Source organism: Cuculus canorus, chromosome 1, assembly GCF_017976375.1.
Source record: "Cuculus canorus isolate bCucCan1 chromosome 1, bCucCan1.pri, whole genome shotgun sequence".
NCBI lineage: Eukaryota > Metazoa > Chordata > Aves > Cuculiformes > Cuculidae > Cuculus > Cuculus canorus.
In genome coordinates, this window is record NC_071401.1 from 68,989,645 (window position 1) to 69,003,570 (window position 13,926).

The window sequence follows — 13,926 nt, forward strand, 5'->3', positions numbered from 1 at the left end:
GGAGGGGATGGGGGGAGTAACGCGCGAAGGGCGGCGCGGGGCTCGGGCGCGCGCGTGCGCGGCTGCAGCTTCCTCCCTCCCAGACGGAGAGGGCTTTCAGGGCTGGGCGCGCGCTCGTGCCCCTCGGCGGGCACGCGCGTATGAACGCGCGTATGGGGGCGTGTGTTGAAGGGGGTGCGTGTTGCACGTGCATGCATATAGGCTCGTGGTTGCAGGCAGGCGCGTGCACGTGTGCTCACGGTTGTGTGTATGCACATCTGCTCATGGTTAGATAGATGCACACACCCATGTTAACACAGGTCCTTGTTAATGTGTTCAGTTCTGTGCCTGAGAAGATCATGGAACAGATCCTCCTAGAAGCTATGCTAAAGCACATGGAGGTGGTTGATGGCAGCCAGCACGGCTTCAGCAGGGGCAAGTCCTGTATGACCAACTTGGTGGCTTTCTATGGTGGGGTAACTGTAGCAGTGGACACGGGTAAACCGACGGATGTGATCTGTTTGGACTTCTGTAAAGCCTTTGACGTGGTCCCCCACAACATCCTTCTGTCTGAATTGGAAAGAGATGGATTTGGTCCCCCACAACATCCTTCTCTCTGAATTGGAGAGATATGGATTTTATGGGTGGACAGTATGGTGGATAAGAAATTGGTTGGACGGTCCTATTCAGAGAGTAGTGGTCAATGGCTCAAAGTCCAGATGGAGATCTGTGACAAGTGGTGTCCCTTGGGAGTCCGTACTCCGACCAGTGCTGTTTAGTATCCTCTGTGATATCGACAGTGCACCCTCAGCAAGTTTGCATATGACACCAAGTTGAGTGGTGCAGTTGCCACACCAGAAGGACAAGATGTCATCCAGAGGGACCTGGACAGACTGGAGAACTGGGCCTGTGCAAACCTCATGAGGTTCAACAAGTCCAAGTGTAAATTCCTACACTTGGGTCAGGGCAATCTACAGTTTCAGTGCATGATGGGGGGTGGTGTGATTGAGAGCTGTCCTGCGGAGAAGGGCTTGGGGGTGCTGGTTGATGAGAAGTTCAGCATGAGCTGGCAGTGTGCACTCGCAGCCCAGAAGGCCAACCGTATCCTGGGCTGCATCAAAAGAAGAGTGGCCAGGAGGGCGAGGGAGGTGATTCTGCCCCTCTATTCCTCTCTTGTGAGATCTCATCTGGAATACTGTGTCCAGTTCTGGAATCCTCAACATAAGAAGGATATGGAGCTGTTGGAATGGGATCAGAGGAGGGCTGCAAGGATGATCAGAGAGCTGGAGCACCTCCCATACGAGGACAGGCTGGGAGAGTTGGGCTTGTTCAGCCTGGAGAAGAGAAGGCTCCGAGGAGATCTTATAGTGACCTTTCAGTACTTGAAGGGCCTACAGGAGAGCTGGAGAGAGGCTATTCATAAAGGCTTGTGGTGATAGGACCAGGGGGAATGGGTATAAACTGGAGGGGGGCAGATTTAGGCTTGATATAAGGAAGAATTTCTTCACCATGAGAGTGGTGAGGCACTGGCACAGGTTGCCCAGGGAAGCTGTGGATGCCCCATCCCTGGAGGTGTTCAAGGCCAGGTTGGATGGGGCCTTGGGCAGCCTGATCTGGTGGGATGTGTCTCTGCCCATGGCAGGGGGTTTGGAACTAGGTGATCTTTAAGGTTCCTTCCAACGCAAACTATGCTATGATTCTTTGATTCTACAATGCACAATGCATGCTCAGCCACACGTGTGTGCACACGCAAAAGCATACCATGGACTCGATGATTGCTGTATGTCCCTTTCAACTCAGGACATTCCATGATTCTGTGATGACCCCTGAATCATTCTATGATTCTGTCAATCCCTGAAGGTATTTAAAAGGCGGGTAGATGATGTGCTAGGAGATATGCTTTAGTATTGGACAGGTATGGTTGGACTCAATGATCTCAAAGGTCTTTTCCAACCAAATGATTATATGAATGTGATTCCCATAACATCTAACAAGAGTCAAGGGTGCACAATTCTTACTGATAAGGTGTCCCTTTTGGGGGAAAAGAAATCCAGGCCTATCTGTCAGGTTGGGTAGTTGTATGACTCCTCTCAGACTAAAAAGGGTTTCAGGTGCCAATTTTATACTTTTGTAAATTCCTTGGTGCCTTTGACAAGGTGAGACTAAGTCAATTACTATCTGTTGATTAGCCCTTTGCAAGGCCACTTGTGTCATCATACGTACATGCATGCATGCTCATGGTTACATGTATGCACGTTATGCACATCCATGTGCATGGATGCACAACACGTGCTCAGACACTCGTGTGTGCGCACATGGATGCATACCAGTGTGAATTTTGGAGTTGTGCCGTGCAGGCTCAGGAGTTGAACTCGATGATCATGGTGGGTCCCTTCCAACTCAGGACATTCTATGATTCTGTGATGATTCCCCCCAACCCCTGGTTGCACACGTGCCCAGCATAGAAGCATGCACACAGCCCAGATGTGGTGGCACAGTGAGGGGCCATCACTGCTGTGGCATGGAGAGCAGCTGCCAGCACCTCCTTGCCCTTCGATGAGATCCCCACCAAGCCATGCCACCATCAAGCCCCACCGCAGTGTCACGTCTGGGGTTTGTCAAATTTAATCTAGGCGGGGTGCCACGGCAGGGAAGCGCAGGGAGGGAGATGGCCTGGATGGGAGCCACTGGCCAAGGCAGGTGAGGACAGGCAGCGTTTGTCCAAGCCGTTGTAGTCAGCAGGCGAGGGAAGTGAGCAAAGGTGGGGCAGCTGGCTCATGGCGAGGCACAGGGTTAGCTGTGCCTTTGCAGCCCATGGGCAGAGGGCTGTCACACTGCAAATTTAGGTCCTCAAGAGCCTGATGTTATTCAAACCCAACCCCCTTGGCAGGGGGTTGGCAGGACTGGGAGGGTTCCATCCCCTTGGCAGAACTGTTTGGAGGGATTGAAAGAGTCAGGAAACAGCAAGGTCCAGAGGTGTGGCCCCAAGGGTGGGCAAGAAACCCTCTAGTCCTGTTCACCCCTGCCTGCTGCCTGGCTTGCTCCTCTGTCCCTACAGACAATTCTTCCATTGCCTTTCAGGTCATGTCTTTTCTTTCCCTCCTTCACCTACACCCATGCCCATGGGTTGCAAGTATGCTTTTCAAGGGATTTTAACAACACAAGTAAAATTTGTGTTTTGGCAGGTCAATGTTGAAAGCAAGTTGGTCAAATAAATTCAAAATTAGGTAACACATGCAAAATTTGCCTTTTTGGGGTTTTGATTTTTTTTTAGGCATTAAATATGTGGAGCTGCAAGCATAGAAGGTGCAGGGAAGAAGTAAGTAGAAAGAAAAACAGGCCTGAATCTTTCTTACATTATCCTTTACTAAATGGGAATTAAGCAGAGGGTGGTTTTACCTTGGCAGAGTGTGGACATTTTTTTTTTTAAAGTATAATCTAGACACATGAGATGTTTCTAAATGTTATATAAATATAAGTATAAATATAAATATAAGCTGTTATAAATAAGCTGTTAAAACCATAAACATAAATTGTCAAAAGCTAAGTATTTGTTCTGGGCCAGGAAATGTGTTTAAGATCTTTAAGATGACATGGATACATTACAGTTTTTAGCAAAATTTTGGAAGATCTAACATGTTTGTTACAGGTTGATAGCTGATAAGACCAGTGGTCTTAAACTACATCTTTACAAATCAGTGCAGAAAGTCCTGGTATTCACAAAGTATGTGTTGGACAGATGTATAATTGAAATATTAAGACTGAGTGAAGTACTCATGCTTCAATGTAGTCTGAAAGCAGGGTACATTGCTGTGCTCAGACGGACATCAGTATTCATCTAAAAATAATCACTGGAGTGAACACATCTCAAGGCTCTGTCCCATACAGCACCAAAACCTGCCAACTTTGATATATTGAAATTTCAGGATTCAGGACAAAGTTTATTGTGCCATGAGTTCTCCTGTAATCTCAGAAATGGTAATATCGAAAAAACTGGATCTGGAAGATCTCTTGCTGCTTTTCCCTTGCTCTCTTTCAGAGCTCACATGTCCAGTCCTTATCTCCTGCTTGCCTATAAAGGTGCTCTGGGTAACTGTGTCACAGGCTAAAGTCCAAGTGAGTAACGTCATCTGCTCTCCTCTTGCCCGCAGAGCCAGTCTGCTCATCACAGAGGTGCTCAAACTGGTCAGGCATAATTTGCTTTTGGCAAATCGATGCTGGCTGTTCCCAGTCACCTTCTTGTTCTTATTGAGTCTAGGAATAACCTAGAGTTTCAGGTGAAGCTCATCAGCCTTATTCTCCTTGATCTTGATACTCTAGATCCACCTTGCCTCCAGCCCTTGGGAACATCCCATGAACACCATGATCATTCAGAGATCACAGAAGATGGCCTCGCAAAGACATTGGCCAGCTTTCAGTGTGCTTGATTTCTTCCCGTCTAATCCCATTAGCTTATATGTGTCAAGTTTATCTAAGTAGTCCATAACTTCATCTTCCTGTTCGGTGAGCACCACCTTTCTCCCTCAGGTTTTGCTACTGCCCATGGAGATCTGGGAGCCTCAAGACCATACTTTGCCAGTAGCAATGGTACTGACATAGTCTTTTCCATGTCGAGTGCTGCATTGCTCTGCCCCATTAAGCAGCAATGCTCCAATTTCCTTAGTTCTCCTTTTGCTGCTGATATACCTACAAATACTTTTATTGCCCTTCACATCCCTCAACAGTTGCAATTCCAGCGTAGTTTTGGCCATCACAATTTTATCCCTGCATTCTTAGATGATCCTCCTAAAACCCTTCTTGGAGTATATTCCAGTCAGTCATTGCATGGATGCCGTCTCCACAACTTTTATCAGGATGTTTGTTCAGCTTCTTGCATCCTTGTAGCAGGAAAGACCATGACTGCTCAAAATATCCACGATAGGGACATTGTGGATTCATATGATGATGGTCTTTTTTTTTTTTACTCCTCTTTCTTTCCAAATATTTGCTGCTGTTTGGAGTTGGGTTTTTTTTGCCCTTGCAGAACATTGAGTACATTTTTTCCCATGGAACTATTGATTGCTCTGTGAGATCCTGTCGCTGGTTGGTAATGGCTAAGCTCATGGCCCATCACTGCTCTGAGTTTATATTACTTAGAGATGTCACAGTCCTCTAAGAAACAAATGCTATTGTGAGGAAGAAGCAGATGATGGCAGAGAGAAGAAATGTGCTGATGTGGATGCTGGGGTTTATGTATTGCACTGGCCAGAAGCATCGGTATGGGAAAGAGACTTCTCTGAATAGGTTACAGTATGAAAAGACTGAGCCTTACTTGTGTTTTGAGGAAGTGTTGGACAAATCACGCTGGCTGTGGGCATGTGAAGAATAGTGTTACAGAATATACCCAGAGCAAAATGCTCTATGGAAGTATTGCTTGGATGACCAAGCTATGTGATAGATCTCACTTTGGTTCTACTAGGGATAAATTGCTGTTCTGGGGAAAGTACTAAATCACTTTTTGGTTTGCTTGCATCTTTTTTTTCACTCTGAAGTATTTTTACTAGCCATAAATTAACTGTGGCCATTGGTGTGCCCAAGTTGTTTCTATTACAAAGGGGTTAATTGTACAGTCCTGCCTCATATGTTACATATTCTGAAGTACTGAGATGTTAGGGTACAGAAATGCTTTTGCTGCCTCGAGTGCTCTCAGCTACTTTAGATTGGTGTAGCCAGCTGCTGGAAAGCAACTGGATCTGCCCAGCTAAGCAGGCTCTGAATTTGGAGAAATTTAATTGGAATTCCCAGTGGAAAAGCCACCACTCCCTCCCTGCTTCCTCACTAATCCCTGCTGCAGCTCTGGGGCCTGGGTGTGGACTGCAGCTGAGGAGAACAAGTGATTAGACTGTATTTTGCAGTGATCCCCTCCACAGAGCAGCCTCTAGTGAGATGCTTCAATTGCGCGACTGAAGTTATGCTTGGTAAAAGAGTAAAAATCAACAATTATATATATATAGCTAATAACCTAGTCGCTAAGTAGAAGTTGTGCAGAAAATCTAATCTTGGCATCTGACTAATAGAAAACAAGTGTCTTTTTTTAACTGCTGAATGGAAACAAACACAACTTGCCTCATACACAAGTTGTATGAAATAGGCAGCGGTTTCCAGCGGGAGGAGGACATTAAAAATAGAATCCTAACCCTCGTTCACCATTTGCTTGAGATGTTGGATGAATGCCATCGTGAACCAAGTCTGCTATGTATTAATTTCTGTAGATGTTGATGTCTTACTTCACAGCTTTGTAGAATATAGTTTCCCCTGAGATGTCTTTGTAAACACACACACAACACTGTGTGTACCCTGTTTCCATTTAATGTGAAAATGCCCAGTACCAATGACCTAATAATACTTTGTCTTGATTTCAAATAATTATGTGAGTGAAAATTAGATCATAAAGCTCAGTAAATATAACCTCTTAGATGATAGGCATCTTTTTGTGAGCAATCTACCTTAGTTAATCCTCTTTAGACAGAGCACACTAAGGTGTTATGAGCCTTTGAATGCCAAGCCAAATGCTTCAGCTTGCTGATAGCTGAAGCCTAGCTGAAGCCTTTATGCCTCCCTTTGCAGATAAAAAGATAAAGAAGGGGAAAAGATCATCAGCAATATAATGAAATACTGAGGTTCTGTGTTAGAGCTTAGTCTCCTCTGGGCAATGAGGAGATGAGAAATCCCTGCAGTGAGTGGGTAAAGATTATGGACTGTGGTGGTCTGTTCTTTTACCTGTTCCTCTCTCTTTCCCTGGTAGAAATTTGGAGGTGGGGATAATGCTCTTGACTGAGCTCTCCTCATTTTTGACGTAGGCAGGGGCACTTGAGCTCTTAAGGCTGTCTATAGAGGACTACAAGTCAGTCGACTTAATACAGTGTAATCCTTATCGTAAGCAAGTAGAGAAGCTAAGACAGTGTAGTGGAAGCTGCATGGCCAGGCATTGGCAGGCAAGCGAGATGCTTTGAGCTCAAACTCTGGCTGCAGGAGAAGGCAAGTCACAACTGAAGTGGGTGTTGCTTGTAACCTTTTCTCCTCTCATTCTTGTCATGATGGTGAGGAGTTAACTAATTTAAGGTGGTTAGTGAAGTGTCCCCAAAATCTTATAATATGTCCAGCCCCTTCTGGCCACTCCACCCTTTGCCATTTATAGTAAACATGACCCTCCTTGTATCGAGAGCTGTGGGAAAACAGTGGAGTTAGATATAAGTGAAGCAACTGGAAATAGGGAAACAGGCACTTCACTTTTCAAAGTACTCTGGAAACAGCCCAGGTATGATTCCCTCACTTCCCAAATGTTTTTATACAGGTGAGTTTTGTTTGCCAGTGTTGATTTTTAATGTCTGAAAACAGTCATAACTTTTATTATTGGTTTGGTGTGTAGGAATAGCAAAGAGAATGTTTAAACTCTACCAAATTACTGCTCCTTTAATTCACAAGACAGAAATATTGGTTTGGAAAATACAGAATTGAAATGCAAGCAGTACTCAGAAAAGTTTATTTCATTCCTTGACTAAACTTCACATTCTCTTTTGTCAGGTATGCCTCCAATTACCTTCCCACCAGAAAAGGAAAAGGTGATGAGTGGTTCCCACCAGAGAAGGACGAGAGGTTCCCACCAGAGAAGGAAAAGGTGACGAGTGATCAGTGAACATACTATCGAGGGTGTTTTTCGATATTTCATTCTAGGATCTGAGCTGCTTACCTCTCGTTCTTCATTTTAACCTGAAAGATTGAACTTCCCTGTGGGCATTTCTGAAGAAGCATGCATGGTTCTGAGTCCTGAAAAGCATATTTGTTGTCCTTCCCCCACATGAAGAGACAAACTAGTCTCTCGGTTAAGGTGTGATGTGGAGGTTCTTGTTAACTTGAAGCAGTTCTCTTTTCCGGCCTGAAGACTGATCTTGATTGAGTGAGACTGTTTCAGTTCCTCCCTGTGAGCTGAGGGAGATTTCCCACTGTGTTTTGCTTAAATAAGCTCAGCAGGGGAGAGCCTCGTTTCCTTGAATGTTTTGCCCACCACACTGGCCTTTGGAAAGAAATAGGGTGAAAGGAGAAGCAGCTCACGCACATGCCTTCGTCTCCACATCTGGTGTGCCATCTTTCTGCCAGCCTTGCACTTACCTCCTCCAGTCTTCTTGAAGGAGCAGTATCTAGGCATTTCTGTTCTTCCCCATGGGATGAGAGGTTTATGCTTTGCTGCAGGTCTCCATGACATTTCCTTTGGTCACTTCTGCAGACAAAACGGAAACGCGCTTCTTCTTTTTTTTCTTTTTTTTTTTTTCCCCCCCATTTTGCGTTCTTCCTGGTTCTGTGCTGTGACAATGCAGCGATTTTTTTTTTTCCTGACTTTTTGCTCTCTGCTGTGCTGTATCATGCGCTTCACTACCTTCACAGCCTGGCCCTGGTTCCTGTTGTGGTGTGTGGTTTCAGAAAGAAGTCTCCAGCAGTTGCTGTAGTTGTGAAAGATGCTTAGGAGCAATGCTTTTGTTTACTCAGAGATTTCATATGGACATCTTGGTATGTGCTGCAGCACGCAGCACAGCTGAAACTGCCTTACAGCACATAGCTATGCAGGTTTGGTTAACTGTTGTTTCGTTTGCAATATTAGAGGAGCCTGACTGACAGCTGTTTTTCTGACCACATGCCTACATTATTTTTCCAAGATATATATAGAAGTCTGACTTGCTGAGCAGAGCAAAATGACTATGTACAATTAATGTGACATGTTTAATAATGCTTGGAAGGGTACAGGCATCTGCGTTTACCAACCTGCCATGTCTAAAAAAAAAGAAACTGGCAAGCAATCCTAGCACAGACACAGTACATGTTTTTCTAACACAAGGGACCACACAATGCCCAATTGGTAATATTACTTTTGAGATAGACGCTATTTTTCCAAGAGAAGCTTGTATCATGCCAGAAACTCACTCTACTCTTGGGTTATACTGCAGGGTGACAAACTTGATTTACAATCATTGCTTTCTTTGGCATTTTAATGTCATAATTACTTTCCTATTTAAACAGCTCATTCCTTGAATACAAAGTATGGTTTGGTTATTAGCACTGCAGTGGCACCTTGGCAAAATCAAGTCCAACCAGCTATCCATATTTTTTTCCAGTCAATAAATGATTTTTAAAAGGTCGTCACGGCATAATTTAAAAGTTGAAGGCTCAAATAATTGTCATACAGTCTGCAGTTTTCCCCACCCAGTGTTTTTATACAGCTGCATTAATAGTACCGTTGTCTAAAGTGGTTTTAATTTGAAAAGGAGTGTCTGCTTGAAGATGAAGCCTAATTTTGCCTGAGAAGAAAAAACATCAGCCACAGCTCCAACCTCTCTTGGCTCAGGTGCTAGAAGATCCTAGAAGCCTGACTCCCCTCCTTTCCTCAGCAGCAGTACTAATTTTACTGTAGCTCTTGCTGCCGTAGAGACAGCTGTACTAGGTTCGACCTCCTATAGAGAAAGTGAAATCCTACATGATAGATTAAAATCCAGTTGAAATACGTGGGAGTTTTGCCTGAATAAGTACTGAAAGGTTTGGCCCTTGGAGTGGAAATAGACCAAGGTGCTTCAGAGCTCCTTGTTCCCATTGCTTTTCTCTTTCAAATATGATAACTGGGGCTGTCTGGATGCAGAACTCATTTGAACTAAAAATAATTATATTTTCAAACAGGATCTTCATTCTCTGGTCTCTCAAAAAGTCTGCTCCGGTATGAAACACTCTATTGCTTTTTTGCGCTGATTTTCTAGGCGTTTAATCTGTGTGAGCTGTGAAATACAAAAAAGTGTGCTTTACTTATATGGAAAAGGCCAAGCTTCTGAGCAAATTATTGTGTTGCTACAGACTGGACTAGCTACTTTGAACTAGTTTTGTTACTAACCTATAGTGATCATTTATTGCAGGCATTTAACAATAAAAAAACCCAGCTACTTCACACTGTTTAGAGACATTGAAGAAGAGATATAGTGCTCTTCATGCACCTGAGAATCATATTTAAACGGATATAATAAACTTAATTGTGATTTATTGTCAGATTTTCCTTTGTAAGTTTACAAGTTCGCTGACAGCCTTGCAATTATGGAAAGAAATATTAAAAAAACCCTGACGCTGCTTTTGCAAAAGGAAGCAGCAGGTGAGCACCTATATGCTTTTTCACAAGTGACATCTGATTTAAGAAGTACCTCACCTGGTATCCTCACCATTCTAGAGAGGATATTGAAAATTAATACAATTTCACACTTCTAAATTGATCAAAATTGATGTAATTAGAGACATGAAGGCATTGTAAAACTGGATGAGCACTCACAAGGCGTAACTTCAAAGGTAAGACTCTTTTACGATGTAATCTCTGTAACAGCAGACATCATAGCGTAGTCTGCCAGTTTTCGTTTTTTTTGCTCTTACTGTATGAGCAAGACTGGATACTTGTCTCTTATTTATAAAGGACTTCTTATCTGTAATGGCCATAAAGGAGGTGAAAAGGTACAGTAAATTTTAAATTGATGTGCTGTTGGAGCCAAAGTCATAAGAATTGCATCTTTGAGATTCAATCACCAGTGTGAATTTCCACTATGGAATGGGAAGTTTTCCTTTAAGGCATGAATTAACCTCTCCAGCTTAGAGTAAACTGCTGGAAATTGCTGAAGGGTCTGTCCCTCAGAATGAGGGGAAATGTGGTAAGATGCATTGTGCAGTATGGGGGTTTATCTTTCATTAATGTATCTACTGTGACGTTTCTAAGACTGGCATGTTACGCTCCAGAGGGAACATCCTTCCATTTTCATCTTAGAATTTTGGTGAATTCCATCCTTACACACTGAGGGGATTGAGACACAGACAACTGAACAGAAGTATTAACGGAAGACCCTTTATTATAAAAGCAGGCTGCTTTTATACAACTCTGCTAAATTTCAAAAAACATAGCGTTATCTGATTGGTTACAAACAACTGTCCCCGCGCTCAAACTTCAAATCAACTGGTCAACGGGTAACTGATCACTCACTGTTCATGCGCAGTCCCAATACCTTCTTTGGGCATCAGAAGGCTACAACTGTCTCTTTTGTTCTTCTTTTTATGGTACCTGTCGTAGGTACTTTCCCGGCGGTGTTCCTCTGTTGTTCGCTTCTTCAAGGTTGTTCAAGGGCACTCTTCAGCTTGGCCAGTTCGGTGTGCTGCCTGTGCAGCAGCCTGTTGGTGGCCAGAATGGGGTGGGGGAGTGGTCGCTTGGCTGCAGGAGCTGGGCAGCTCCACGCTCCGTGCACTGGCGCTGAGTTAAAAACTCCCCACAGTTCCCCTTTTTGTTTTTCAACTATGGCTATGGTATTAAAAGCTCTTTCTAACTGTCTCCATAAACATTGCATAATACAAAGAACTAACATTAACGTTATAAAAACCATTAACAAAATTATTCCACCTCGCAATATGATTTCTTGACTCCAACCAACAATTCAACATTCAATATTACTGTCCTTATTGTCCAAGTAATTTTCATCTTGAATCCATGTCTTCTTCTCTATATACGGTCGCGTCCACTTTGCCCGTACCCAGCATATTCCTGTATCTGTAATGACTCAAGGATACCCTTGTCCCCGCGTTATTAACTGAAATGGTTCTTCCCATTTTCCTTCCCGTGTTTTTACCATTACCTTCATCTGATTTTATGTTTTAACATTCCTGTGGACATAGTTTGCATATGTTTCACAATTGGTGGAATTAAACGTTCTCCTGGTAGCTGCAAAAAATTCATTACGTGTTGTACCTTAGCGATTCTATTTGCTGGTAATTCTCCTAAGTTCCCCTGTTTTTGTTCTTGCAAACGGACACATCAAAGTAATTGTTTGATGTGTCCATTCAATGTCAGGGAATGCAGAATGCCAGTAAAATGTTGCACTCCCCATTGTTAAAAAAACATATGCTGGCCCGTTATTTTATCTGTTTTGGGACTCCTAAGGTTGCAAACGCATGTCGAAAATGTGTCTGAACGTGCCATGAAGTTTCCTCACTCAACGCTGTCATACAAATTGCCAAAATAATAGGTATCTATTGACACATCTATATATCTTAATCTCCCAGATTCTGAGACATGTGTGACATCCGTCTGCCACAACTATAATGAATACAATCCACGAGGATTGACTGCAACATTGGGCCCTTTATTACATTGCTGACAATCAGGGCATGTTTGTGTAATTGCTTTGGTCTCTGATATCGGTAGATTAAATTGTCTTTTTAACACCTTAGCTGATTGGTGAAAAAATTAATGGGAGATGCCTGTTGCCATATATTAGGCACTGGGGATACAAAAACTGGTTGTGTTAACTGATCTGCTCTAGCATTACCTTCTGCACAAAATCCTGGCAAATTGGTATGACTGCTATGATGACATATATAATATTCATTTTCTTGCTGTTGAATTAACAACCACAATTGTTTCATTTTCAAAAATAACATCTCATGGTTGATATGTTTCAAAAATGATCCCTCTAAACATTGTATCACTGGAGCTACATAGGCTGAATCTGTAATGGTGTTAATTGGAACTTTATCCCACCGCTTAAATACTTCAATAACTGCTTCTAATTCAAAAAGTTGTGGTGATCCAGTGGTAACTACTACATGTGATTTCCTCTTGTTATTTTCCTGCCATTTTCCTGATTTTTGCGGAATCACAGACTCTGGAGTGTTCCAAGGACTCGTTGAAGGTTGTATGTGTACAGCTTGTAGTTGTTCCTATACCAACTGCTGTAAGATGGAACTTGTTTTTCTATTGCCTCACATAATTGATCTATAAATGTCATGCAAGGTTCTGAGTTTCCTTCTTTTATTAATGTAAACGACACCGGCTTGTTTTCTGACTCTGGCACTGTCAAAATGCTCTTAAGGCTAAACGTGCAGAATCTTTTAAATAAATCTCCGGATCCATTCAAGCTTACACCTCAGGGGTAGCAAATGGACCCGTTCCCATTAGGTGTTGTACTCCCACTGTGGCACGCGGGTCACCGACCAGTCTGCCTAGGTTGTCTATGGCTGCCACCTCACAAAGTTCATGCCATTTGTCTCTCCACAACAGCTTCTGGGTCGGTGATAAGATTGGCGAAGCCAGCTGATGGCAATCATACTGAGTCACCAATTGTCCACACAGCACATTCTCTAACAATGTTTGTGTGTAAGGGGCCTGTAAACCATTTTGCATCACTGCTTTTCTTACTTCTTTTATCAAGTCCCAATGAAATGCCTGATATTGTCCCAGCTGACCTGGCCGTACGATCACCGGAAAGGCTAGTTGTATGTTTTCCCCTTCTTTCAGTCCATCCATTTGTACCTTCCTCCATCTTTCCCTTATCACACTTCCACTAAGTCGCCCTCCTTCCGCTCCATCACTATCCTGTTCCCCAAGTCGTATCTTCTCTCGACCTCTCTCCTTTTTCTTCATTCGCTTTCTTGAGGACAACAAGGAGGTTTTTGAAACAACAGTTTTTTCACTATCAGAACCATCAATCTTGTTCCTTCCTTGTTCCTGCTCAATATCACTCTCATCTGTTTGGGTAGCAGTTTCCCACCTGTCTGACTCTACTGATGAGCCCATATCTGTGGCCCAAGACCTTTGAACTGCCTCTGCTACTCCCTCCTCACAACGCATTTCTTTTAAAGTCTCAAAGACTAAACGCCACGTAGTCATAACAGGCATAGCATTTTAATCACCTTTGGAAGGATGTTCAAAAATCAAATTACCAGCTTCTTTCCAAGTCTCAACATCAAAAATGTGGCGATTCTGCGGGTAAATTCTTTTTCTTCAACCATGCTAATAATCATTCTATCATATACTTGTCATGCTTAACTTCTCATTTCTTTAAAATATGTTGAAACATTCTTATTATGTTTTTTTCCTCAGTCGACATATTAGAACCCATCTGTATC